Genomic DNA, 18,173 nt, shown 5'->3' with positions numbered 1-18,173 from the left:
AATGAGGGTCGCTATTCATAATAGGAGAAGAGGGTCGCTATTCATAATAGGAGAAGAGGGTCGCTATTCATAATACGAAATGAGGTTCGCTATTCATAATAGAAGAAGAGGGTCGTTATTCATAATACGAAATGAGGTTCGCTATTCATAATAGAAGAAGAGGGTCGCTATTTATAATAGGAGAAGAGGGTCGCTATTCATAATAGGAGAAGAGGGTCGCTATTCGTAGTACGAAATGAGGGTCGCTATTCATAATAGGAGAAGAGGGTCGCTTTTCATAATACAAAATGAGGGTCGCTATTCATAATAGGAGAAGAGGGTCGTTATTCATAATAGGAGAAGAGGGTCGCTATTCATAATACGAAATGAGGTTTGCTATAGAAGAAGAAGAGGGTCGCTATTCATAATAGGAGAAGAGGGTCGCTATTCATAATACGAAATGAGGATCGCTAGTCATAATAGGAGAAGAGGGTCGCTATTCATAATAGGAGAAGAGCTATTCATAAAAGGAGTAGAGGGTTGCTATTCATAATACGGACGGAGGACACCCCCAAGGCGACACATGGCCTGAATATTTGTCTTGTTTTTAAGTAGGTTTGAAATTTGTTATCTAATGTTATAAACATAATTGAGAATTTAAATCAATAACATTTGAATCATGAAACATCCTCAAGCTCACCTCCCCCCCCCCCCCTCCCCCCCCCCCCCTCCCCACCCCCACCCGCCGCCTTCGCCTTTATGATGACGACTCGGACATTCAGGTAGCGGACCTTAATATTTATTTGGGGGGGGGGGGCTGAGGTGGTTTCCTTATAATATATATGGTCTTGTCACCAAAGTAAATTTTCTTAAGTTTGACTATCAGTTGAGGGGAGGGGGGGGGGGGGTTCGCACAAGGGGGGGGGGACAAATTACGATAGGATTATGTGTGTGTTATGTTTCCCTTTTTTGTCACCACTGGAGCGGGGGAAATATATTAGCTAGATTAGGGGGATGTATTTTTATATCATTATCAAAGCTTAAAAGAAAATATGGACCTACTTTAAAAAAAGACATAATAAAGGGGACGCCACCGTTTGCATAATTTACTAGGTCATCATGGAAGTTCTAGAAAACAACAGGGGAGGGATCAAAATAAGCTTTGAAGGGCACTTATACGGGGGGGGGGGGGGGAAATGAATTCAGACAAGGATTAAGAGTAGTGAACAGTACAACGAATCGTCTTCTTTCTCTAATATTTTAATGGAACGTCAAAGCTTCCGCGCTTCGCACGGGAAGGGGGGGGGGGGGTGAAAATAATTTAGCTCCTGGCCCCGGATTTATAGGGTTAAATTTGTAGACATTGGGACATTGGCATTAACATATATATATATATATATGTTGATATATAATTGGTAGCTATTTTTGTCGGTATTCGATGGCCTCTTCACCCCCCCCCCCCCCCACCTCAAACTGAAAAAGGTCTAGGGACGCCCCTGCCTACAACCCCCTTTTTGTCGCTTCAATCCTTTGCTGAAGGTAAGGGACATGATAGATCAACCCCTTGATGGCAGCACTGCTACACCCCAACCGCACCCCCCCCCCCTTGTACTTGTACTTGTACCACGGAAATACTGCAGGGGGGTAGGCCGAATGGTCGGACTGATGGGCGGGGGGGGGGGGTCACGCCTTTTTCTTTTCTTTTGTTCAGAAATGTTTTCAATATGTTTTCAATAAATGTTTTCTACAAATATTCGGGGCCATGTGCCCCCCTCCCGCCTACGCTACAGCCGTGGGGTATCCCCTATCCATTATTTCGCCTACTGATGTTTATTGCTTATTTAATTTACATTTTTTATGAATAGCAACCCTTATACCGTATTATGAATAGCGACCCTCATTTCGTATTATGATTAGCGAACCTCTAGTCGTATTATATATAGCGACTCTCATTCCTTATTATGAACAGCGAACCTCTAATCCTATGATGAATAGCGACCCTCATTTCGTAGTATGAATATACTCTATATGATGAATAGCGACCATCATTTCCTATTGTGAATAGCGGCCCTCATTCCGTATTATGAACAGCGAACCTTTACTCCTCTTATGAACAGCGAACCTCTACTCATATCATGAATAGCGACCCTCATTTCGTATTATGAATAGCGACCCTCATTTCATATTATGAATAGCGACCCTCATTTCGTATTATGAATAGCGACCCTCTTCTCATATTATGAATAGCGACCCTCTTCTCCTATTATGAATAGCGACCCTCATTTCGTATTATGAATAGCGACCCTCTTCCCTTGTTATGAATAGCGACCCTTATAAGTAATGAACCTTATTTCGTATTATGAATAGCGACCCTCTCGTCGTATTATGAATAGCGACCCTGAGTTCATATTATGAATAGCGGTCCTTATGATTAATGACCCTTAATATGAATTATGAATAGCGACCCTCATCTCACGTTATGAATAGCGGTCCTTATGATTAACGAACCTTATTTCTTAATGAATAGTGACCCTCTTTTGCCATTATGAATAGCGGACCAGGAAGTACGGGAATTTACATGTTATGAATAACTGTCCTTATGAATAGCGGACCTTATGAATAGCGGTCCTTATGAATAGCGAATAGACCCCATTATTACTATAATAAAAGATCTACATGTACAATTGTGATTTTTTAATAAGAGCATGTCTCTCGGATGAACTTTCTTTTTCTCTCTCTCTCTCTCTCTCTCTCTCACACACACACACACACACACACACACTCACTCCCTCTCTCTCCTGTACTCCCTCTCTCTCCCTCCCTCCCTCCCCTCTCTCTCCCTCCCTCCCCTCCCCTCTCTCTCCATCTCTTTTTATTACTCTCTATTTTCTCTTTTCAATTTGTAGAAAAGAATAGTCAATAATTAACCTATTGCACAAAAACCCGTTCAAGGTCATTGGGAAATACGAATGGGTTTAACGTGCAGAGACACAAAGGTGATTCCGCCATTGTCTGTTCATGTACATGCAGATCTATACAAGCATAACGATCTTGATCTAGTACGTAGAAGGTGCATGTTTTTTTTTTTACTCCTTACACGGCTAATTCACATGATAAGGTCGCTTTACAGTTCGTATGAATATAGAAAAGGCCATGTTTGCTCTGCCAATTCACATTGTTTACCATCATTTACAATATTTATTCTGCTACGGCGACTATTTTAATGGACTTTGAATTTGTTTAAACACATAAACGCAGTGGCGAAATGAACAAGATCTTGAGGGAACTGAACGAGTATGCATCAACCATTAAAGTAACAGGAACAAAAATACCCAACTTGTTCATTAAAACCAAGGCTAAACCGATTTTCGGCGCCAACATAAGGTACTTAACAATACGTATGATTACAGCCCCCTTTGCGAGCGATTCATTCTTCTTACCTTGTAAATATGACATGGCCTTTTTGTTATTTCTTCGGTGGTGACAATAAATCATGGACCCTGACAGTGATGTGTTCAAAATACAGTTCTCAAGTTATCATCAAAACAGATACGCCGCATAACAACCATGAACAATAGACCCTTTACAAGGCAAATCCATGCTTATTCATATTCGTGTTATGTTTGCTTCCGCAAATTTATGCTTCATGTGCTTCCATTGAATCTAAGCTAACATCAGAGTTAATTTCTCCTTTAACGGATTTCTATATTAATATCCCATTAGTGTACACTCAAATAATTGTCGTTAGCTAGTATTAACCAGCTGTTATGCCTGTTTGTATAAATATGAATTTAAAAAAGGTAATTTATATATGCTTAAAACGTAACCAGGCAATGTGGCATATGGCGTAAACTTAATTGTGTGCTAAAATACCCCCCTGGGAAAAACCCACCTGTATAGACTCCCGTGTTCATGACAAAGATAATGGAGATGGTGCATTGAAGAAGAAGAATATATTTTCCATCGATAGGCACCCAGTGAAAACGAATTCGTTTGTTAAAATTATGAAAATGTAAGGGCTACTTTAAACAAACAGAACTTTGTTATTCCTGGCTCATTTTTCTTCATTGAGGTATCATATGAAAAAGCAAAAAATGAACTTTCTAGAAATATGAATTTTTCTTTGAAATTCAGATACCGCCCGCCAAATTACTTTTTGGTTCCCTTCCTTCAAATTGATTTTAATCACTCATGCGTTATGATAAAACATCGATACTTCTCGGTTTCGTTTTTTCTGGGACGCACTGTATGTATGTCGGGTTCCAAAGTTTTACAAATTTACTGTTTTTCTATACACATTTACAGGTGTATCTTCTTGGGCTATAGGAATACTTTTTTTTAATAATTGAAGTGTGCTATTTACGAAAGTATTGTATGTTTTGTGTGTGCTTATATTTTTATCAAGACAGAAAATAGGATTTGTGTATCCTTATGCAAAGCAGCTAACTACATATGATATGCAGCTCAAAGAGATATCTTGATCATGAGAATAGTTACATTTCTCATCTTATATTTCTGTTGTAAATAGTGACGGACAGAGGTTTTCTTCTCCAAGCCGAAATGACTAGTATACATAAAAGTGTTTTATTATATATACATGTATATATTATGCACTCACCTAGGGATGCCAGTATTCAGTCAAAAACCTGAAATCAGGCCCTGGCAATTTATTTTCAGGCCATATTTCTGGCTTTTTTGTGTACAAAATAGCTAATCGTAGGTAATTTTCAGGACTTTTCGTGAATTCTAACTGGCATCCCTGACTCACCTGATTTGTACTAGCTGCACTACCTCTTTAGACATTGCCAATGTTTTGGTGATATTTTCTGATGTAACTCCAGGGCCCCGTTGCAGAAAGAGATACAATCGATTGTAAGTTACAAGGGTCATATTGGAAATTCAATAATAGTTTATGTGAAAATGAAGATTATGTTAGAGAGTTAAAAAGAAAATTTGTCAATTAAAAAACGAACTACAAACTAAAATAAAAGACAAAAGGTTGTTATGGGATTTTTTAAAAATGAAAATTCGGAGCTTTACACAAAAATTTTCAAAAAAATTGGCTGATCAAAGAAGAACAATAAGAACAGATTTAGAAAAAGAAATACAATGTTTAGAACAACAATTGACGGAAAGCACTAATGCAGATATTTTAGAAAAATTGGAAAATACAAAAAAGAAATTAATGGAAGTGTATAGCTATGTAAATGAAGGAATTAGGATTCGATCACGAGCCTCGTGGTACGAAAGCGGAGAAAGGGATTCGCGTTATTTCAATCAATTAATGCAAAATAACAAAAGAAAGAGTACTATTAAAAAAATTAAAACCTCAGATGGTGCTATTTGCTGCGATGAAAAAAGGATAACTGAAGAAATCCGGAAGTTTTACAGCATGTTGTAAAGTAAAGTAGAGTACGAGTGCTCGGATAATTGTTATAATATAGTTTCTTTCAAGGTTTACCGAATTTGACTGAAAAATCTCGAGAATACGGTGAAGGATTTATAAGTAATAAAGAATGCCTAGAAATCTTAAAAGAATTAAAACAGAACAAATCACCTGGAAATGACGGTTTTCTTCAGAATTTTATCGTACCTTTTGGCCGGATATTGGAGATTTAGTTAAAGATGCCTTGAATGAAGCATATAGATTAGGAGAATTAGCATCGTCTCAAAAACAAGCTGTAATTACGTTAATCGCTAAAGATGGGAAAGATCCCTTTTTACTGAAAAATTATAGACCCATTTCCCTTCTTAATGTCGATTATAAAATTTTAACAAAAATTTTGGCTAAGCGAATCAAGAAAGTATTAAATGAGATCATTATGGGAGAACAGGTGGGCTACATGAAAGGGAGGAATATTGGTGAGGCCATTCGCATTATAGATTATATCATTTTTCATACATCCCGTTACAATTTATCTGGTTTTTTGTTAGCTATAGACTTCGAAAAAGCTTTTGACTCAATTTCACATCAATTTCTTCAAAAAGTTCTGTCGTCATTTGGTTTCGGTCCATCCTTTCAAAAGTGGGTGAAAGTTTTATACACGAACACTCTAAGTTGTGTATTAAATGAAGGAGAGTCCACTGGTTATTTCAAAGTAGAAAGGGGAGTAAGACAGGGAGACCCTCTTTCTCCGTACCTCTTTATTTGTGTATTGAAGTAATGGCACACAAATTACGAATAGATAATTTGGTGGACGGAATTAATTTTGGAGATAAGGAAACTAAACTAGTAACTTATGCGGATGATATGACAATTTTTGTTCGCAATAAAAAATCAATTAATAGGTTAAAAGTAATATTGGCAGATTTCGAAAAAATGTCTGGACTGAAAATAAACAACGACAAGACTAAAATATTAAGGTTAGGTTTATGTCAACGTTTAGATTGTGATTTTGCTTTTGGCGAAATAGTTGACTTTCTTAAGGTTTTAGGGATTTTCTTTTCCCTCGATGAACACAAGAAAGAAGATTTAAATTATAAAGAAATCTTAAGTAAAATAAAAACACTTTTACATTTTTGGAAGCAAAGGGATTTAACACTTATGGGTAAGATTCAACTATTGAAGGTGCACATTTATTCTAAAGTTCTTTATCGGGCGTCACTTACTCCTGTTCCAAAATGGGTTTATGATTCACTGGATGAATTTACTTTTGATTTCATATGGAAAGGAAAAACAAATAAAATCAATAGAAACACCATGTTTTTAGACTATAAGCAAGGGGGGTTAAAGATGTTAAATTTTTCTGCACAAGTTAAATCGCAGCGAATCATGTGGATTCAAAAACTTCTAAACAAAGATGAAGACATGAAATGGAAACAATATTTTAACTTTGTTACTGAACACGTGGGTGGAGATTTGATATTTTCATGTGACTATATACCAAGTTTATTAAAAGTGACAGCTCCACAATTTTATATGGATTTATTAGAAGATTGGGTGAATACGAGACATATAAGGAGTATAGACATTGGTGATGTGGTAATTTTTAATAATAAACTTATTCGATATAAAGGAAGTTGTATATACGATAAGAGGTTGTATGACAAAGGAATTTACAAATTAAAACATATTCTGGAAAACGATGGTAAACTAAAATGTGACAGGCATTTTATCGATTTAGGTGTTGAAGTAAATGAAATTGAAAAGATCAAGCACTTTTATGCCTGTTTACCAGTTTGTTGGAAAAATAATTTTAGAAAGGGAGAAGAAAAAAATAATTCTGGAACTGATTTCACTTTGGGGAAGAAAACAACTAATATAGCTGATCTAAAATCAAAACAAATGTATGTACAATTGATAAAGAAAGATGATTTTAAACCTTTGGTTTTTGAGAGAATTGGAAGGAACTATGGTTTTTCCTGTAAGGAAATAGAAAACATATTTTTAAGACTAAGACAGTGTACACTTAACAGTCGATTAAGAGAGTTTCAGTTCAAACTTATACATAATATATTATATACAAACCATCACCTCTTCCGTTTTGGTCTTGTCTCGACTAAGTTATGCTCATTTTGCGAAAAAGATGAAGAAACATATAAACATTTATTCTATACTTGTGAATTTGCACAATCAGTGTGGGGAATGTGCACGAGATGTTTAGACTTTGAAATACATAACTATAATTTGGAGGAAATTCTGTGTGGGAAAGAGGAGAGAAATAAAGGAAAATATCAATTAATTAATCATGTTTTAATTCTTGTTAAATATCTGATTTATAGAAATAGAGAACTTAAAAAACCACCCTCTTTTAATGAAATAAAGAATAGTATAATAGGGGATAAAGTAGAAGAAAGGAAATTGGCAGCAATGAGGGGAACTCTCACTATTCATTTTTCTAAATGGGAAAACCTGAGTATTAGACAAACAATTGGAACCCAGAGCCAGTCGTCCACCGGTTAAGAGGGGGGGGGGGGGGAGGGGGATAAGGGAGAGGTCGGTTAGGGTAGGGTTAACAAAAAGAGAAAACTTTTCTCTCAGAAGAAAAAGAAGTATAAGTTGCTACATTGTTAAAACAAAAAAAAATTGGATTATACAACTGTATATGTTTTCTTTGAAAATATGAATTTTTGTGTCGAATATGATGTATAGAAACTAACTATGTAAGTTTCCTTTGAAGCCGTTTGTAAGACAAAAATTTATACTGATTTATAATGTCATCACATTTGCAGTGAGCGTTACATATGATGTTTGTAATTTGTACTATGATTATAATTTGTTTCAAGAGAGAAAAGAATAAAAACTGACCATAAAAAAAAAAAAAATGATCGTAAGTCAGCCGAGTCAGTTTCAACCAATCAGATTTCCGCATGTAGAACACGTGATCGGACTTACAATCGATTGTATCTCTTTCTGCAACGGGGCCCAGAAGTGATTACTGTTCTTTTACTATTATAAGTTCCAATCGATGTGCATTCTAGTATTCTAGTATGTCCTGTAGAGTAGTATTAATTTAGTTTTTGTACAATATATTTGCTGTCCCCAAAGTATTTGGTGGAATTGGTGGAATAAATGAAGATAACATTTTCAATAGTAATCTTCATTTATAAGAATAAATTGGTGTTGGTTCCCTGACTAAAGCTGTTAAAGTTTGTTCTCTTGCCTTTACTTCATGCAAGAAAAGCATACTGTATACAAAGGTGTAATTGTATATTTCACCTTGTTTGTACCTCAAATTAGAATGTTGATGTTGCCAACAGCCCAACATGGTATATTACACGCACATTGTATTACTTCTTTATATTACTTGTTACTTTTGTCTAGATATTGCAGAAGGGAAACCGCATATATATGGCAACAGTGTCATATGTGGTTATTTTCTCTTACCCACCATGCATAGTGGAAACTGAAACCGGTCATGTTGTCAATAAAATGTGATTTTGTTATGAAAAAATGTGTTTGATCTTATGATTATATCGGTTATGATGTGATGTAAAGAGTGCATGTGCACCCTGCAATGTGCAATTCTACACCATATACAGGTTGCAAATCTGCACCCCTAAAGGTGCTTGCTTGCATCCCTAGGGGTGTATGTATGCACCCTTCAGGGAACAATTGTGCACCCCAAACCCCTGCACCCTCTATGGGACAAGTCTGTACCCCCAAACTGGGGTGCTAAAGAGCACCCTTAGAGGTGCAGACCGCTTCTACAATAGCAGCCACCTATAGGGTGCAAGTCTGCACCCAAATAGGGGTTCAATGTTGCACCTATTGTAGAGTGGTCTGCACCCCAAATAAGGGTGCAATTTTGCACCTCAATTGGGGGTGCAAAATTGCACCCTATAGGAGGCTTCTATTGTAGCAGCGGTCTGCACCCTATAGGGTGCAAATTTGTACCATTATTGTTTAGTGTGTTGGAAACTCGAATAGCACTCGCGTATACTTGAAGGTGGCGAGTTGCTATGAGTTATGAACAGTGCAGTGCAAGCTTGTTACGAGTAATGCGAGTATATTACGAGTGTAAGCAAGTTCACCTCGAGTTACAACGAGTCACTGAAAATGTTGAACAAGTTCAAAATTCTGGAACTGCTCGCGTTTTCGAGGAGAGCCGTGGAATGTTGTAAAAGGTTACGCCGAGCCATACCGAGTTGTCGCGAGTTATCCCGAGTTACAAGAAGAGCTATTCGCGAGTATTGCGAGTGCCTCTTTGAGGCAACTTATCACAACTCGGCTAAGTGGGAGCCTTGCTTAATAGTCAACGTACTATTGCGAAAGAGCCTCTATCATGGTCACTGGCAAAGCCGAATGGATCTAACATGTAGAGACATGAAGGTGATCCCGCTATTGCCACTGTAGACGATCAGGTACACGCCATCATAACAGCTTCATTTTACTAATTTTAGCTGTCAGTTGATCTCCTTGTACAGAAAATTCACATGATAAGCTCGCTTCTCAATACGTAGGCCTATATATAGAAATGAATCATGATGTTATTTTCCAATTTCCATCATTTATTTCCTTCAGAAAGGCCTTAAAACACATCTTTTTTTTGCAGTTTGTACTTTTAAGACTATTTTTTCTAATTATATGTATTTATGTAATTATTATTTTCATTCACTGTAAGCACTTTGGGCCTTATGGGAAAAGCGCGGTTTAAGTAATGATAATAATAATAATAATCTTTAAAAAAATATCTGCCATGGCCTTTTGTTCGATCAGGTACACGCCATCATAACAGCTTAATTTTACTAATTTTAGCTGTCAGTTGATCTCCTTGTACAGAAAATTCACATGATAACCTCGCTTCTCAATACGTAGGCCTCTATATAGAAATGAATCATGATGTTATTTTCCAATCTCCATCATTTATTTCCTTCAGAAAGGCCTTAAAACACATCTTTTTTTGCAGTTTGTAGTTTTAAGACTGTTTTTTCTAATTATATGTATCTATGTTATTATTATTTGGGCACTTTGGGCCTTATGGGAAAAGCGCGGTTTAAGTAATGATAATAATAATAATAATTTAAAAAAGTATCTGCCATGGCCTTTTGTTCTTTCTTCCGCGATCTCAATCAATCATGAACTCTAGCACAGTGATGTGTTCGTGAATCAATTCCACGCGATTGTGTACGCCTACCGTTCTATTGGTTTATCAAATAGTAAATAATAGTTCCCTGTATTACTCTCTTAAAGTCCAGGGCATCGCAAAACTTCAATTAAAAAGTGTGTCAACATTATATACAAGGGATTCAACGGGTTGTTAGCGAACTTGTACCTATGACGGTTTCACTAAACAATGCCAGTGTTATTATTTTATGAGAGATTAATAGCCAATGTACTCTTGTAAAAGAGCCTCTATCATTGCACTGGCAAAGCCGAATGGATCTAACATGTAGAGACATGAAGTTGATCCCGCCATTGGCATTGTGAACGATCGTGTACACGCAGATACAAACATAACAATAATAGCAGTTTCCTCTAATTTTAGCTATCAGTTCATTTCATTATAAATACAGAAAATTCACACAATAAGCTCGCTTCATATTACGTAGGCCTATATATAGAAATGAATCATGATGTTATTTTCCATGCAAATTCATACTACTACCACCATCTACGTATTTTTTTTATTTCGATTTTTACCGTGACAATTACGATCGTATGTGTTTCATTGTTTTTTATTTGAACCAAACTCATGACCCCATACCAACATTTTGTACTACTTTTGAGAGTCAATTGACCGAACAACTGTATCACAACCTTTACCTTTCACTCTATGGTTGCGTTTATCGACCAAATTTTTGGCTAGAATCAGGTTTCTCAAACGTCTTTCAGGCAAATTTAGAAGGTGATAAACGCAAAGCCTTTTTTAAAGGGCTTTAGATATGGGCATATCTAAAGACGCAAAAAGGTGTGTTTTGAATGTGACATACAGCCAGAATCACGTTTCTGAGAGATCGATAAACGCAAAGCTGTTTTGAACCTCACATACAAATAGGAATTCCCAGGCTAGTTTCCGGTTCGGAGAAATAGCGCTGAGCAGCTGCGAAGAGACAAGGCCTTTATTGTGAATCGTGAAGAGTCGATAAACTCGACATCCCGCAAATCACGATCGTATAGTTGGGTTCGATAGTGGGGTATGATAGTGGGGTACGATATGTACATATCTAGTGGCAAGCCCCGATAAATGCGCCCTTTATCACCAATATCAACCTTATCCCCTCATAACACCTCCACATAAATGTATGCATCATTAGCAAAGGTAACAGCAAAACAATTTAACAAAACAGGATTGAGCGCCTCTGATAAACAGAATTTCACCATGCAATGTAAACTATACTTAATCAAATTCCTCCCGTGAGCGGTTTAGATACCCATAACAAATCCAGTTTGATGAAATTCAAGTAAACACAGTTATTATGTACTTATGATAGGGTAGGCATAGCGACGTGCGTTATGTCAACAGTGGACTAAGAATGAGTCATGATTTGAAGACATGGCTTTACTAACCTTTAGCAATATTATCGATATCGCACTGATTAACTTGAGTGCACTGCAACCGCCTTACCCTAATGCTATGGTCACATTACCCAAAAGTAGCCTGCTCGGCGGCCGAGCGGCGAGTTTTTAACCAATTCTGCCCGGCGGCTGTCCGGCCACCGAGCGGCGGCCGCCCAGGCACCGCTCGTTTTTAGGGCATCGCTCGGTCGCCGCTGAAGTTTTAGCGCGGAGTTAAAATTTGGGCGCCGCCTGCTCACTTTTCACTCGCCGCCCAAAATACGCTCGGTGCCTGGGCGGTCGCCGCCCGGGCACCGACCTAATCGCTGGACGATGCCTAAATTTTAGCAGCGACCGAGCAGGCTACTGATCGGTCGGTCGCTGCTCTGATTTGTGACCATAGGTTTACACACGAGCGAAACAGTGCATCATTTGTTTTATAAGAAACCGGCAATACATGTTTACAGTATAGTCTAGATCTAAAGTAATGATAAATATTAGATCTAGATCGAAGTTAGATCTAACTTGATTTAGGCCTAGAATATTCTAACGTTAGATTTAGATACATAATGCTACTCTACAAAAGTAAAGATCGAAGTTAGATCTAACTTGATTTAGGCCTAGAATATTCTAACGTTAAATTTAGATACATAATGCTACTCTACAAAAGTAAAGATAGAATTACGCGAAAGCGATATCGGGAGATATCGAGCGTGCGTTATCAATTTTTGAGGGAAGATGTTTTGCACGTGATGTTAAATGACCAAACGGATTGCTTAGATTCTAGAACCCGTCTTATAATATAGGTTTTCCCGCCCAACTTCGTAAACTTAGCATCCGAATTAATGTTATGTTCATTCAAGTTCGTGCGAAACTGAATGACTATGTATATCGAAATTCAAAAAGCTAATTCCGTCATTCATTTTGATTTAGTAGCATGCGATTTCATACTCTTCTCACATTTTAGACGTGCAAAACGAGCATTCAATTAAGAAAAGCGTGCAAAGAACAAATTCGCGCCGGACAGACGGTGGTATGTCTTCGTGCATTTAATTTCGTGATTAGGCATACATATATGACATTTGTGCATTGCTTTTCATGTGAAGTTAATTTGTCACTTAATATACTTCTGGTTGAATAATTGTATGCAAAGTTTACTTTAAGGAATGACATGCGTATTCGTTCTGTCATTATTTTTGACAATTTGTGACTTCTCTTTCTTTTAAGCACAAGCTATATATAAACAGATCTTTGACAGATCGAGGTAGAGTTCAGGTTTAATATACATGGACATGATGGTAACAAAATACAATGATGAATAAAGAAAAATATGTTAAATGAAAAGAAAGAAAGATCACCTACTCAATCAAGATTGATCAAAACAAACCATTAAAAAAAAAATATTTATAATAAAAAATATGAAGATATGAATAACGAGATGTTTAAACAAAAATAAAAAATGTCGAAAGAAAGAGAAATCATGAAATGCAATATAAATATATCAGACAAATAAAAAGATTTTATAATGTGAAAATCATGTCAGAAAAGATCATAAAGACAAAGAATAAATATGAACATCGAGCCTCATACTTTGATTATGAGGTCTAGTTTTAATTTGAATGACCGGATTGCGAAAGAGGTTGTGTGAGAGATTAATAGTCAATGAACTATTGCAAAAGAGCCTATATCATTGCACTGGCAAAGCCGAATGGATCTAACATGTATAGACATGAAGTTGATCCCGCCATCGTCATTGTTGACAATCGTGTACACGCAAATACACACATAACGACCATAGCAGTTTCCTTTTACTAATTTCAGCTCTCAGTTGATCTCCTTATAAATACAAAAAATTCACATGAAAAGCTCGCTTCACAATACGTAGGCCTATATATAAAAATGATTCATGATAATTTTCCATGCCAATTCATACTACTACCACCAGGGGCGGCGATTTCATGAGGAATGAGGGAGGAGTGACGTAAAGAGCACAAACTTTTTTTTCGGGGGGTAGGGGGGGGGGAGAAAAAATCCACATCATCACCCTCTTACATGTTACATGCAGGCCCCGCGGAAGGTTTGTCAAAGTTGGAGTGGGGGGGGGGGGGGGGGGCTAAAGTATTTGCGATCAGAAAGAGCAAAGCAAGTGGGGCGTAAATTGGCGTGGGGTCCAGAAGCCCAGAGTTTTTAGGCTTTTAATAAGGGTCAGATGAACATATTTTGATACCTTATTTGTGACACTTGCATGCAGGTCACTAATAAGAGTGGGGTCCAGGGGGCGAAGCCCAAGCCCCCATAAGCTCAGCAAACTTTAGGCATTAAATTACGATTAGATGAGCATCCAGTGGGCTCGCTTAGGGCCCTGGCGGGGTCCAGGGGCGGAGCCCCCGGAAGCTGAGGTGTTTTAGGGATTTAATTATGGTCAGCTGAGCAACCACGGGCCCGCCTTAGGGCCCTTGGTGGGGTACAGGTGGCAGAGCCCCCGGAAGCTCAGGGAAAATAATCCCAGTTCAGCAACATTGGTAAATTGGTCACAGGTATCGAATTGGAAATAAACCACGTTTGAATTTTATCAGGAGGGGGGGGGGGGGGGGGACTGCCCCAAGCCCGAGTGAGTTAGCATAGTTAATGAGAGGGGTGAAGGTGACGAAAGTGACTACCCCCTCACAGGATTTGAAGTTTTGTTGTATTACAAAAATATATTCCTTACAAAACTATAGTTTGAAAACAAACAATGTACTTTTTTCACACTTCACTTTTCTACAATTTTACGTGTATATTTTGAAGGATATTATGCGAGGGAGCATAGCTCCCAAGCCAGAAGATTTTTCCATATTTATTTGTCCAAACGCTGCACTCTTGGGCCCTCCAAAGCCTAATAGTGTGTTGCAGTCTTTAGTCAGTATTTGCTGTACATTTTTTTGTTGCACTTTTTCAAACTTTCCGGGGGGGGGGGGAAGATCCCCCCTACAAAAATCGAGGGGGAGGGGGACGTGTCCCCCCCCCCCCCGGTTCGATTCCGATACCACCATATTCAATGAAATATAATCAAAATCTATACAAGATAACATTTATAACAGTCTCTCCTCTAATTTCTCTCTCTCTCTCTCAAACACAAACTCAAACACACACACACACACACACACACGTACGCACAAAAATTATCTCGTATACATGCTTCATTAAGTTAATACGTATTAGGAACAAAACGGAAATTTCCAAACTGCTTTTTTCAGACGATATATTTTCATAAAACAGCCTGAAGTACACGCACAGATTTATCGCTACACATTAACATGGAATTAAGATGTTATAGATTAAAACTCTTGGTAAATAACGAGATTTTAATATTAAGTTTTATGAAAGTGCTCTTTATATACCTGATAATCTATCACAATTTGTAGGGGTACAATATGGCCTACCAATGTCTATACATTTTTGCTTTGAGGTTTCCATTTTGTTGGTGCTCCTTTTCCCCATAAAACTGCCCTTTTTTGGTGGTGCCCCCCTCCCCCCACTTTCAAAGTCGGTCAACCAGGCTGTTGTCTACGGTAAGAGGTTACTATTAAATCTCGAAGACAAAACATATTCCCTCATGGCTAAACAGTGCGACCCCAACAAAACGAAACCGAGAATTATCGATGCTTTATCATAACTTAATCACAATTATAAGTAATAAATGACACATATTTGGAAAGCTTATGTCCTCCTCTTTCATTTGGTGCAACTCATATGATGCATATTTCACGCACGAGTGATTTAAAGCAATTTGAAGGGAGGAAACCAAAATGTCATTCGGCGGGCAGTATCTGAATTTCGAAAAACAATTCACATTTCTAGAAAGTTCAGTTTCTGACCTTTCATATGACACCTCAATCAGGAAGAAGGAGCAAGGAATAACAAAATGAGCAGAGAAAAACAAAAATATCTTTGCATCACTTTGAACAAACAGAACTGTTAGTTTACAGTCTGTTAGTTTACATCTTCTACTGGGTTTTTTTTTTGACGACACAGACACCAACTGCGAGTGTGGAACATCCGTGCAATCCATGTCCTAATTGACCAATGCTGCCTGGAAGACCTGGTGGCAGCAAATGAGAAGGCTCTTCAGTGTACCAAGGCCTGGCAGAGCAATTGAGGACACGATAGAAGAATACAAAGTGTATATATCCTTTTTTTCGCACCCCGGGGCAACGTGTCTGACACGGCCGGTTGTAGCAACTACTCCGAAGATCAAGATTACATTAGTCTTGATCTAAGGAGACACGAACGAACTAACTGGGTTTTAAGTCCTCCGATACCTGCTTCCACAAGAGCTTAATCGAGATTTGTAAAGCAAATGTCTGTGTACTCCACTTATTCAATACGTCCTTAAACACAACATTAAAATTGAATTGATGATTAGCTAAACAATTTTCAGATTTTGTAAATCCGATTCTTGATATCTTGATTAGATATATTTCAATAATCGAAATCTAAAATTAAAATTCTTAGAGTAGGTGATGCCGAATTCCAGAGCCACGAAACAATTGGTGTAGTCGTCTTGGGGAATGACCTGTAAAGTTGAAAAAGAAAGGCAATTAAGACTAGCATCATTAAAGCAAATAGTATCTCTGGAGGGGCACTTGCTAAAACGGAAGAATACTTCAACAAAAGGAATCTTTATAGAAGTATGCAATGGTCTAATACATAAAAAAAAAAACTCTGTTATTAATGCTTTGTAATACTTTAATAGTTGAAGAGCCCTTTTGCAGCAACTGTACAGACTCATAAAGTAACTGTTCTCTCTCTTTGAAATGATCTATCCTGCTCATATTTAATTTATGTATAAAGTGCATTAGTGTGATTTTATCATTAAGTACAAAGTTTGCAATGGACATGTTCTATTAAGCAGATTTGGTGCCTTAGATATTTTATATTATTATTAATACATTATCTTTACTATCATTGTTATTATTAAAATTAGTAGAAGTTAAAGTACTAACATCATCATCACCATCAGTTCGGTAGACAGTAAACTGAAATGTTATTTTCTTAATTGCAGGCTAGATTAAACATAATTTGTTTTGTATGCCTTATTGTTTGATACATTTACTTATCAGTACTTATGATGAATACAACAAACACGAAATTTATTCGTATAATTTTAATATTCGTATATTTATTATATGGTAGAGCATATTTCATATTTCAGGGGATAAATGCTATATTGAATTTATCAGTAATAATCCTCTAAAAATGAATAATGACTACGGTGCACTATTGACTATTTGTCAGTATATTAAAACATTGTACCTGTTCAAATGTGTTCCCGTTACACGGAAGACGTAGGCATCGTTGTGTGGTTACCATCTGTGGAATGCAAACAGTTACATATCAACAGAAATGAAAAAAATGAAATTTAAGTCATCTTCAAGCACACTCGTCATATACATATCGAGTTAAACAATATGAGTTTTGATCGACATACTGCTTTAACTGTTGTTTTTGGTTTATTATTTAAATTGTATTTATTTAAGTCCTAACTTGTCAGGGTCGCTTCAACATTTATTTCGATTTTTATGAGAAGGCCCTGTAAAATTTCAAACGTATTCTGAAGAATACAATAGGAGATAAACAAACAATTCGTAGTCAAACAAATATACGAGACAATAAGTTCACTTAGCGAGGAGTAAATCATCCGTTTAAAACTTTGATGGCGAATTCAGTTCATATACACTACCGAGTAATATTAGCCTCACGTTATATGTATGGCCTGTTGACATTATTTTGGAATATCAAAACAGTGAATAATATTAGATTACTCTGCCATTGAACTATACGGTAAATGCTTTTTGTTGTCACCGTTCTTGTTGTTATTGGGTCTTTCCTATGGCATTAGGATGTGTATGTATGTGTAAGTGTAGCCTAAATAATTAATGCCCTTTCTTTTTCTTTTCCATTCTATTTTAGGAGGGATGTGATGTCTTTGACACGCTACGTAATAATCATCTAAACAATCATCTGAGGATAAACTTAATAGTGGAACCATTGAGCAATAATCAACAACTGAAATATATTTAGCGACATTACCCGTGCAACCGATAGGGAAAAGTTCAGGAACCAGATGAACTAATCCAGCATTCATCAATGCATTCTTGAGGGCTGCCTCCTTAGTTCGCTTCTCGTGCCAGTCCCGAAGCATTGCTAGTGTACCAGAAGAGCATTCGGCGTTTTTGTATCGGCGACTTGTGGCGACGTATCCTTTAATTTTAAT

The sequence above is a fragment of the Strongylocentrotus purpuratus genome, unplaced genomic scaffold (assembly GCF_000002235.5).
Source record: "Strongylocentrotus purpuratus isolate Spur 01 unplaced genomic scaffold, Spur_5.0 spur5_scaffold_1, whole genome shotgun sequence".
Classification (NCBI taxonomy): Eukaryota; Metazoa; Echinodermata; class Echinoidea; order Camarodonta; family Strongylocentrotidae; genus Strongylocentrotus; species Strongylocentrotus purpuratus.
The sequence above is the reverse complement of the archived record's forward strand: the minus strand, read 5'-3'. Positions refer to the sequence as shown.